The 9,761-nt window shown below is 44.5% G+C and overlaps 1 pseudogene; it reads right to left on the reverse strand.

Moving 5' to 3' along the window:
• Window positions 1-324: 324 nt before the first annotated feature.
• On the reverse strand, window positions 325-9,182 carry LOC144688699 (serine palmitoyltransferase small subunit A pseudogene; annotated as a pseudogene).
• Between the last annotated feature and the right edge of the window lie 579 nt (window positions 9,183-9,761).

Consider the following 9,761-nt stretch of genomic DNA (forward strand, 5'->3'; position numbering starts at 1 on the left):
TGGAAGTGACAATGATGATCGACGATGGAAGGGCAGTGAATGTTATATACATGGATTTCAGTAAGGCCTTTGACAAGGGCCCTCATGGCAGACTGGTACAGAAGGTAAAGTTGCACGGGATCAGAGGTGAGCTGGCAAGATGGATACAGAATTGGCTTGGTCATAGAAGACAGAGGGTAGCAGTGGAAGGGTGCTTTTCTGAATGGAGAGCTGTGACTAGTGGTGTTCCGCAGGGATCAGTGCTGGGACCTTTGCTGTTTGTAGTATACATAAATGATTTGGAGGAAAATGTAACTGGGCTAATTAGTAAGTTTGCAGATGACACTAAGGTTGGAGGAGTTGCAGATAGTGAAGAGGATTGTCAAAGGATACAATGGGATATAGATCAATTGGAGACTTGGGTGGAGAAATGGCAGATGGAGTTTAATCCGGACAAATGTGAGGTAATGCATTTTGGAAGGTCTAATACAAGCAGGAATTATACAGTAAATGGCAGAACCCTTAAGTGCATCGACGGGCAGAGGGATCTGGGTGTACAGGTCCACAGGTCACTGAAAGTGGCAACGCAGGTGGATAAGGTAGCCAGGAAGGCATATGGCATGCTTGCCTTCATTGGCAGGGGTACTGAGTATAAAAACTGGGAAGTCATGCTGCAGCTGTATAGAACCTTGGTTAGGCCACACTTGGAATATTGTGTGCAATTCTGGTCGCCACATTACCAGAAGGATATGGAGGTGTTGGAGAGGGTGCAGAGGAGGTTTACCAGGATGCTGCCTGGTCTGGAGGTTATTAGCTATGAGGAGAGGTTGGAGAAACTCGGATTGTTCTCAGTAGAGCGACGGAGATTGAGGGGCGACTTGATAGAAGTTGACAAAATTATGAGTGGCATGGACAGAGTAGATAGTCAGAAGCTTTTTCCCAGGGTGGAAGAGTCAATTACTAGGGGACATAGATTTAAGGTGAGAGGAGAAAACTATAGAGGAGATGTGCGGGACAAGTTTTTTACGCAGAGGGTAGTGAGTGTCTGGAGTTTGCTGCCAGAGGAGGTGGTGGAAGCAGATACGATAGTGGTGTTTAAGAGGCAGCGTGACAAATACATGAATAGGATGGGAATAGAGGGATATGGACCCCGGAAGAGCAAAATGTTTTAGTTGACGGGCAATATGATCGACGCAGGCTTGGAGGGCTGAAGGGCCTGTTCCTGTGCTGTACTTTTCTTTGTTCTTTGTTCTTTGTTCTTTGAATGCGCAGACTGGCGAGGTGAAAAGTAAGGACAAGGGGGACCCTATCATGGTTCTGGGAGGAAGAGGAAGGTGTGAGGGCAGAGGCGCGGGAGATGGGTTGGACACGGTTGAGGGCCCTGTCAACCACAGTGGATGGGAAACCTTGGTTATAGAAGAAGGAAGACATGTCAGAAGCACTGGAAGAAGAGTTCAGTCTTGTGCTGAGCCTGGAATTCATTGAGGTGAGGCTATAAGGGTATGAAGCTGAGACCTTTGCTGAGTACTGAATGTTCTGCATCAGAGAAGAGAAGGTCAGGGGGTATGGTGAATACACAGCAAGGTCTGGGATTAGAAGACAGGATGGGGTCAGAAGGACGGGAAGGGGTGGAGGGTCCTGGATGAGCGTTGGTATCAATGAGTTGTTGGAGCTTGCTTTCCTTAGCACCTGAAAGAAAGGGACAAATAAAAAAGCTATGTTCTTTACAATTGTAAAGATTGTAAATTGTACTTTTGAGTAAAGGGGGAGGGATGTGGTAATCTGAGGTGCAATACACCTTTAAGAGAATGTGAGCAGATTGACCACGTGACTGTATTACCCAATGGCTTTGTAGCATGGGCTGCAATGTTAATCAGTAGTTTAGAGTAGGGTCTGGTTGGAAGCAGACATTGTGTTAGTGCTCTGTTACTTGTGTAAATAAACAGCATGTACTTCATCTTATATTGGTCTTTGCGTCTGCAGCAAATTGTTTGCCAACTCACCCACCGGTAGTTAGGCGTGCAACTATGTTCACGAGCAAAGTGACTCGACAGAATGAACATAACAGGTTGCTATGTCAAAAAAGTATAAAATGGGTTCCGCCAGGGCCAATCAGCTCCTGACCTCAGTACAGCCTTGGTTCAAACATGGACAAAAGAGCTGAACTCCAGGAGGTGAGTTGAGAGTGACTGCCCTTGACATCAAGGCAGCATTTGACCGAGTGTGGCATCAAGGAGCCTTAGCAAAACTAGATTCAATGAAAATCAGGGGGAAAACTCTCCACCGGTTGGAGTCATACCTAGCATAAAGGAAGATGGTTGTGGTTGTTGGAGGTCAGTCATCTCAACTCCAGGACATCACTGCAGGAATTCCTCAGGGTAGTGTCCTCGGCCCAACCATCTTCAGTTGCTACATCAATGACCTACCTTCCATCATAAGGTCAGAAGTGGGGATGTTCGCTAATGATTGCGCAATAGAGTCATAGAGTCATAGAGGTCTACAGCACAGAAAAAGGCCCTTCGACCCATTGAGTCTAAACCAGTCAAACAAGTATCTAAATATTCTAATCCCATTTTCCAGCACTAGGCCCATAGCCTTGTATGCCATGGCATTGCACGTGCACATCCATCCAAATACTTCTTAAATGTTATGAGGGTTTCTGCCTCTACCACCCTTTCAGACAGTGAGTTCCAGATTCCCACCACTCTCTGGATGAAAAATGTCTTCCTCACATCCTCTCTAAACCTCCTGCCCATTACCTGAAATCTATGCCCCCTGGTTATTGATCCATCCACCAAGGGGAAAAGTTCCTTCCTGTCTATCCTATCTATGCCCCTCATAATTTTATACACCTCAGTCATGTCCCTCCTCAATCCCCTCTGCTCCAGGGAAAATAACCCTAGTCTATCCAATCTCTCCTCATAACTAAAACTCTCCAGTCCAGGCAACATCCTGGTAAATCTCCTCTGCACTCTCGCTAGTGCAAACACATCCTTCCTATAATGCGGATTCCAGAATTGCGCTCAATACTCTAGCTGTGGTAACCAGCATTTTATACAGTTCCAGCATAACCTCCTTGCCCTTATATTCTATGCCTTGGCTAATAAAGGCAAGTATCCCATATGCCTTCTTAACCACCTTATCTACCTGTCCCACTACCTTAAGGGACCGGTGGACATGTACACCAAGGTCCCTCTGATCCTCAGTACTTCCCAGGGTCCTACCATTCATCATGTATTCCCATGCCTTGTTTGTCCTGCCCAAGTGCATCACCTCACACTTATCCGGATTAAATCCCATTTGCCTCTGATCAGCCCATCTGACCAGCCCGTCTATATCCTCCTGTAATCTAAGGCTATCCTCCTCACTATTTACCATCCCACCAATTTTCATGTCATCTGTGAACTTACTGATCAACCCTCCTACATTCAAGCCTAAATTGTTTATATATACCACAAACAGCAAGGGACCCAACACCGATTCCTGTGGAACCCCACTGGACACAGGCATCCAGTCACAAAAAACACCCCTCGACCATTACCCTCTGCTTCCTGCCACTCAGCCAACTCTGGATCCAATTTGCCAAATTGCCTTGGATCCCATGGGCTCTTAGCATTGTTATCAGTCTCCCATGCGGGACCTTATCAAAAGCCTTGCTGAGGTCCAAGTAGACTACGTCAAATGCATTGCCCTCATCTATACACCTGGTCACCTCTTCGAAAAATTCAGTCAAATTGGTCAGATATGACCTCCCCTTAACAAAACCATGCTGGCTGTCCTTGATTAATCCCTGCCTCTCAAAGTGTAAATTAATTCTGTCCTTCAGAATTGCTTCCAATAGTTTCCCCACCACTGAGGTTAGACTGACTGGCCTTTAGTTCCCTGGTTTATCCCTTCCTCCCTTCTTGAATAACACTACCACATTGGCTGTCCTCCAGTCCTCTGGCACCTCTCCTGTGGCCAGAGAGGTATTGAAAATTATTGCCAGCACCCCTGCTCTCTCCTCCCTTGCCTCACTCAACAGCCTGGGATACATTTCATCCGGGCTTGGAGATTTATCTACTTTTAAGCCTGCCAGACCACTTAGAATCTCCTCCCTTTCTATGCTAATTTCGTTAATTATATCACAGTCCTTCTGCCTGATTTCCATACCCACATTGTCCCTCCCACTTGTGAACACTGACACAAAGTGTTCATTTAGAACCCTACCTACATCTTCCGGCTCCACACACAAATTACCACTATGGTCTTTAATGGGCCCTACTCTTTCTGTAGTTATTCACTTACTCTTAGTGCACTCGTAAAATAACTTTGGATTTTCCTTTATTTTACCTGCCAATGTTTTTTCATGTCCCCTTTTTGCTCTCCTAATTTCCTTTTTAAGTTCCCCCTTACACATTCTAAACTCCTGCTTCTGCTGTTTTGAGGCTTTGGTATCTGCCATATGCCTCCCCTTTTTTCTTTATCCAATCCTGTATATCCCTTGACATCCAGGGTTCCCTGGATTTGTTTGTCCCACCCTTTGTCTTTACTGGAATATGTTGGCCCTGTACTCTCCCTATTTCCTTCTTGAATGAGTCCTACTGCTGTGACACAAATTTACCTAAAAGTAGCTGCTCCCAGTCCACTCTGGCCAAATCATATTTGACCTTATTAAAATCGGCCTTCTCCCAATTTAGAACTCTGATTTCTGGCCCATCTTTGTCCCTTTACTGTTCAACACCTTTCGCGACTCCTCAGATACTGAAGCCGTCCATGTCCAAGTGCAGCAAGACATGGAAAATATCCAGGCTTGAACTGACAAGTGGCAAGTAACATTCGCACCACACAATGACCATCTTCAACAAGAGAGAATCTAACCATCGCCCCTTGATGTTCAATGGAATTACCATCATTGAGTCCCCCACTATCAACATCCTGGGGGTTACCATTGACCAGAAACTGAACTGGACTAGCCATCTAAATACTGTGGCTACAAGAGCACGTCAGAGGCTAGGGATCCTGTGGTAAGTAACTCAAATCCTGACTCAAATCCACCATCCACAAGGCACAAGTCAGGAGTATGATGGAATGCTATCCAGGTGCCTGGATGAGTACAGCTCCCACAACTCTCAAGAAGCTTGACACCATCCAGGACAAAGCAGCCCGCTTGATTGGCACCACATCCACAAACATTCACTCCCTCCACAACCAACGCACAGTAGTAGCAGTGTGTACTATCTACAAGATGCACTGCAGGAATTCATCAAGGTTTCTTAGACAGTACCTTCCAAATCCACAACCACTATCATCTAGAAGGACATGGGCAGCAGATAGATGGGAACACCACCACATGGAAGTTCACCTCCAAGTCACTCACCATCCTGACTTGAAAATATATCACTGATCCTTCACTGTCGCTGGGTCAAAATCCTGGAACTCCCTTCCTAACAGCACTGTGGGTGTACCTACACCAAATGGACTGCAGCGGTTCAAGAAGGCAGCTCACCACCTCCTTCTCAAGGGGAACTAGGAATGGGCAATAAATGCTGGCACAGCAAACGACGCCCACATCCCATGAATGAAAAAAAAAGTAAACATTTCTATCTTTGTCCCGTACCTTTAGATCAATGGCAATTACTGCATTAAAGTCACATACCAATGGAAGGAGCACAGTAGGACGTGGTGATGTCCTCTGATACTTCTTACATATTTCACATTTTGCACTAATCTGCATTCTTTAGCAGGAATTTTAATCTTTGACAAGAAGATGACTAAATTGTCTATGCAGCTTTAAGACAACTTACTTTTTTATCCTCTGTTTCTTATCACCTGAAGCTAATAATACTTCTGATTAATAATTCTGATTAAAAACATCATTTTTGGAAAGGGATATAATAATATCTGGGTTGGGTAAGCTACAGGTCTATTGATTTTCCAAAAACAATTGCTTTTTCATGCTCCATATCTAGTTCATTTGTGCCTTTTTTATGGAAAGCCTACTTAACAGCAAAGATACCCCACTAGGTACTACATCAGTACTAATACAGTGACTCAAACCAGCTGTTTTGTATGGAATCACAACTTTTTTTAGTGACCTCAATGTGTTGTCATTCCTGATCCTAAAACAAGCAGAACTATCGTATTCCCTGACGTTACAGTGGTCCTCACTACTGAGTGAACCTAGATAACATTTTAGCCAATTTGTTCTACACATTACCTAATACCACAGAGTTAAATAAATCTGTGACTAATATACTCCTCACTGGACTAATTTCCTCTGACTGATCAATTTCATCATGCTCAGCATCCAAATTCTCAGTGTCATACATCACATCAAGAACCCTACTGTTCGGCTTTGGGCAGCTCATTGCAGAATGATATTTTGAATCACACCTGAAATGTTTGATATCTGTTCCCTGGGCATTCCTGAGATTCATTCAACTACTATTGCTGCTTCAATCCTGCTTTGGTATCCAAATCTGCTAAAAGTACTTCATGCTCATTCCTTCTGTTACAAGCCTTTCCTTTGTACTGGCACCTGTGTCCAGATCTCAAAATATCTCAATCATTGAGTTCTCCATCTTTTGAGGCACCATGGAATGTCCCATTTTTGTCATCAAGGCTGCTGGAAATGATTGCTTCCCCAGGAATTTTTTCAAGGCAGCAGATATCCACTCCAAGAACTGAACTCCAGTTAAGACCACAAACCAATCCATATGTGACACCTTAGGGCAATCCACTAATTTAAATGCGAGAACTAAACAAGGAATCTCCAAATTGAACTTCTGTAATCTTTTATTCACTCTGTTAAAGTCCATGATATATTTCTCTATGGAATGACCATGCCTCGTAGGCATCCAAAAGATTATTTTGTTGCTATATTTCATCTATGAAACCTAAGAGAAGAGTCAAACATTCCTCAGATCGAACTGACGGGCTTCCAGCTCACAGCTTCTGATTTTAATTTTGTTAGATAGTGACAAGGCCATATCTTGTTTCCTCTTTGGTAAGAACATAACCCGTGCCCACATATCCATTTCATTCTTCCACTAGGTCATAAGGTTCAGACTCTGAGAATATCGACAGGTAATCATACCCTGACAATTGATACTTGCTTTCAGCCATTCTTCACAAAAGCTACTCAAATTGTAATCTTCTTTCTTAAAATTGTTTTTCTTATTTTACAATCTTCACCTTAAGGCAACCATTCTCTGCTACCATTTTAAACTTCTGAAAGCCAATTGGTAAAGGAGGAGCCGAGAAGTCAATTTTTACTTACTTTCAGATTTATTCACAAAGTGAGAAATTACAAATGTGCAAAAACCCACCACAGTGTCAATAAAAGTCTCCTTATACTCTTTTGAGTAGAAAACAAATAAACTAGTTAACTAATGATAAAAGCAAAAAACTGTGGATGCCGGAAATCCAAAACAAAAACAAAAATACCTGGAAAAACTCAGCAGGTCTGATAGCATCTGCGGAGAGGAATACAGTTAACGTTTCGAGTCTGTATGACTCTTCACCAGAACTAAGGAAAAATAGACGAGGGGTGAAATATAAGCTGGTTTCAAGGGGGGTGGAACAGGTAGAGCTGGATAGAGGGCCAGTGATAGGTGGAGATAGCCAAAAGATGTCATAGACAAAAGGACAAAGAGGTGTTGAAAGTGGTGATATTATCTAAGAAATGTGCTAATGTTGACATTAAGGGTAGAAAGCAGGACGAGCAAGTGAAGATAGCCCTAGTGGGGGTGGGGTGGGGGGAAGGGATTGAAATAGGCTAAAAGGTAGAGATAAAACAATGGATGGAAATACATTTAAAAATAATGGAAATAGGTGGGAAAAGAAAAATCTATATAAATTATTGGAAAAAGGGGATCGGAAAGGGGGTGGGGATGGAGGAGACAGTTCATGATCTAAACTTGTTGAACTCAGTATTCAGTCTGGAAGGCTGTAAAGTGCCTAGTCGGAAGATGAGGTGCCGTTCCTCCAGTTTGCGTTGAGCTTCACTGGAACATTGCAGCAGGCCAAGGATGGACATGTGGGCTTGAGAGCAGGGTGGTGTGTTGAAATGGCAAGCGACAGGGAGGTCTGGGTCATACTTGTGGACAGACTGAAGGTGTTCCGCAAAGCAGTCACCCAGTCTAGTCTGTGTTTGGTCTCTTTAATGTAGAGGAAACCACATTGGGAGCAGTGAATGCAGTAGACTAAATTGAGGGAAGTGCAAGTGAAATGCTGCTTCACTTGAAAGGAGTGTTTGGGCCTTTGGGTGGTGAGGAGGGGGGAAGTAAAAGGCCAGGTGTTGCACCTTCTGCGGTTGCATGGGAAGGTGCAATGGGAGGGGGTTGAGGTGTAAGGGGTGATGGAGGAATGGACCAGGGTGTCCCGGAGGGAATGTTCCCTGCGGAATGCCACTGGACGGGAAAAGGGAAGATGTGTTTGGTGGTGGCATCATGCTGGAGTTGGCGGAAATGGCGGAGGATGATCCTTTGAATGCGGAGGCGGATGGGGTGATAAGTGAGGACAAGGGAGACCCTATCATGGTTCTGGGAGGGAGAGGAAAGTGTGAGGGCAGATGCAGGGGAGATGGGCCGGACATGGTTGAGGGCCCTGTCAACCAACGTGTGTGGAAAACCTTGGTTAAGGAAGAAGGAAGACTTGTCAGAGGAACTGTTTTTGAAAGTGGCATCATCAGAACAGATGTGATGGAGGCGAAGGAACTGAGAGAATGGGATAGAGTCCTTACAGGAAGCGGGGTGTGAGGAGCTGTAGCTGTAATTAATGAACTACTCCTTAGACAGGAACTGTAACAAAAATCAAACATTAAAGGAAACTTAGCAAATTTAAATTAAAATGTTATTTTGTGGTGAGATAATGAACTCCAGCCCCTGCAGCGCCTCCTGGTCATATAAATGCCTCTTTTATATCGCAGCATCCTCTCAACACTGCACTGCAGTGGGACTTAAACCTACAACTTTGTGACTTAGAGTGACTTAGAGGCAAGAGTGCTAGCAACTGAGACATGGCTGACACTTAATGTCTCTTTATATTGCCATAATATGCTGAGGCATAAACACATAACCAATGTATACAACCATCCCAACAATAGATATCAATAGGGACTTGAATATGATCCTTTCCCAGGGCTCTAACATGTACAGTGCTGTAATTAACAAATGCTGATGATGAAGCCAAATTCGTTCCCATGCCATTCCCAATGCCATGGTCGCTGGTTTGGTTTACGTGCACAAAGTAATTATCCAACAAGTGCCCCCACCCCCCCTCCGCCCCTTCACCCTTAATGCCAGGATTTTTCCATCATTGGGCGGGCTTGGTGGGGGCGGGTGGGAGCGGTCGGGAAGCTGACTGTTGCCCGCGATCGGGACTGAACAGCGATTTCACGCTGGTGAGCCAATTAACGCCTGCCCAGTGTGAAACGTGCGCTGCCATGCTTGTCGCTGCCTGTGTGTAGGGGGGAGGAGGGCGAGTGGGGAACTTTGTGTATGTGGGCAGGTGTGCACTAGAAAAGCTTCCTGAGGCACAGAGCAGCCTCAGGGAGATGAGCAGTCTTGAAAATTAAAAATAAAGAATTTTAAGGTGTTAAAAAACATGTCCCCTCACGTGACTCCGTCACATGAGCATGGACATTTCCTTAATGAAATGTTAAAATTTTTATTTTATTTTTAATTGCTGTTGGAAACCTCATTCTGCCCGTGGATGAAGTTTCCTAAAAAATGCAAAGGCTGCTTGGCCTTTTCGTCTGCCCGCCAACCATGAGGTTGGACAGGCAGCAAAATATAACA

This window comes from Cetorhinus maximus, chromosome 1 (assembly GCF_964194155.1).
Source record: "Cetorhinus maximus chromosome 1, sCetMax3.hap1.1, whole genome shotgun sequence".
In the NCBI taxonomy this organism is placed as follows: Eukaryota; Metazoa; Chordata; class Chondrichthyes; order Lamniformes; family Cetorhinidae; genus Cetorhinus; species Cetorhinus maximus.